Below are 2019 nucleotides of genomic sequence, written 5' to 3'. Positions count from 1 at the left end.
TTGCAGTGTGTGGGCTTCTCCTTGAGGTGGCTTCTCTTGTTGCGGAGCACGGGCTCTAGGCGCATGGGCTTCAGTAGTTGTGACACGTGGGCTCAGTAGTTGTGGCTTGCAGGCTTAGTTGCTCCGAGGCATGTGCAATCTTCCCGGACCAGGGCTCGAACCTGTGTCCCCTGCATTGGCAGGTGGATTCTTAACCACTGTGCCACCAGGAAGCCCCAGAAATTTATTTCTCACAGTTCTGAAGGCTGGAAGTCCAAGATCAAAGCGTCAGCAGATTTGGTTTCTTCTGAGGCCTCCCTCCTTGGCTTGCAGATGGCTGTCTTCTCCCTGTGTCCTCACACAGTTGTCCCTTGGTCTGTGTGTTGTCTGTGTCCTAATGTCTTCTTATAAGGACACCAGTCGTATTGAATCAGAGCCCACCTCTATAACCTCGTTTTACCCGAATTAACTCTTTGAAGGCCCTATATCCAAATACAATCACTTCTGGAGGTACTAGGGGTCAGGATTTCAACATACGAATTTTAGATAGACATAATTCAGCCAGTAACAGTGAGTCTAAATTACTTTATTTTCAAATTTCTTCAAACATGAAGGAATTTGAGTCTATGCATTGTTCCCTGAATATAAACTCAGTTGGTTTAATATAAAGTATTAAATGTGAAGTATTCTCCTTTCCATGCTTTCTAGATAGTATGTAATTTCAGTTTAAAATTTCTCTCTGATTCAGAGGTTATGAGAGTGTTCCTTAACTTCCAAAATGTTAAGATTTTTTTGTTGTTAAGATGTTTTTAGTCATTACTTTTTATTTACTTCTAATTTTGTGTGTTCAAAGAGTAGTCTACCTTTCTAAAATTTTTAAAAAGTTTTCTTTGTAGTCAAATACACCATCAATTTCTCCATGTTTTATAGTCATACAAAAATGTACACTCTGAATTGGTAGGAAACAAAGTACATATAATTTTTAAAAATAAATTTATTTATTTATTTATTTAATTTTTGTCTGCGTTGGGTCTTCGTTGCTGCGCACAGGCTTTCTCTAGTTGTGGCGGGTGGGGGCTACTCTTCGTTGCGGTGCACGGGCTTCTCATTGCGGTGGCTTCTCTTGTTGCGGAGCACAGGCTCTAGGCACGTGGGCTTCAGTAGTTGCGGTGCATGAGCTCAGTAGTTGTGGCTCACGGGCTCTAGAGCACAGGCTCAGTAGTTGTGGCACATGGGCTTCGTTGTTCCACGGCGTGTGGGATCTTCCTGGATCAGGGCTCGAACCTGTGTCCCCTCCATTGGCAGGCAGATTCTTAACCACTGTGCCACCAGGGAAGTCCCCATATAATTTTATTACATCTACTTTATTGCTTTTATTAGTCAATTTCTCTATGTCCTTATCTTTTGTGTACTGAATCTTTCTGCTTCAAAAGAGATACTTTTTAAATTGCAACTGTAACAATGGAATATTATTCAATCTTAAAAAGAAGGAAATTCTGACACATGTTACAGCATGGATGAAACTTGAAGTCGTTATACTGAATGAAATTAGTCAACCAAAAAAGACAAATATTGTATGATCCCACTTATATGAGGTACCTAGAACAAATTCATGAAGAAGGAATGTAGAATTGTAAAAGGAGGAGGGAATGGAGAATTATTTTTTAATAGTATAGTATTTTAGTTTTGTAAGATGAAAAGAATTCTGGAAATTATTTGTATAGCAGTGTGAATGTACTTAACACTACTGAACTATATACTTTAAAATGGTTAAAATAGTAAATTTTAGGTATGTGTATTTTACCACAATCTAAAAAATGTTTTAATTAAAAATAAAATAATGGCATGGGGAAAAAATAACAAATATATTGGATGTATAATAAAAATAATTATAATAATGACCAACTTGGGAATTATAAAAATAAATTTGAATGAGAATATATACCATAATAACTTGTGAGACTGTTAGATATAATTAAAGTTAAAATTTACCAGGTCCTATATTGTAAAGAAAAAGGATACAGATCATTGATTGACTAA

The sequence above is a fragment of the Balaenoptera musculus genome, chromosome 2, assembly GCF_009873245.2.
Source record: "Balaenoptera musculus isolate JJ_BM4_2016_0621 chromosome 2, mBalMus1.pri.v3, whole genome shotgun sequence".
NCBI lineage: Eukaryota > Metazoa > Chordata > Mammalia > Artiodactyla > Balaenopteridae > Balaenoptera > Balaenoptera musculus.
This window is presented reverse-complemented; position numbering follows the sequence as displayed.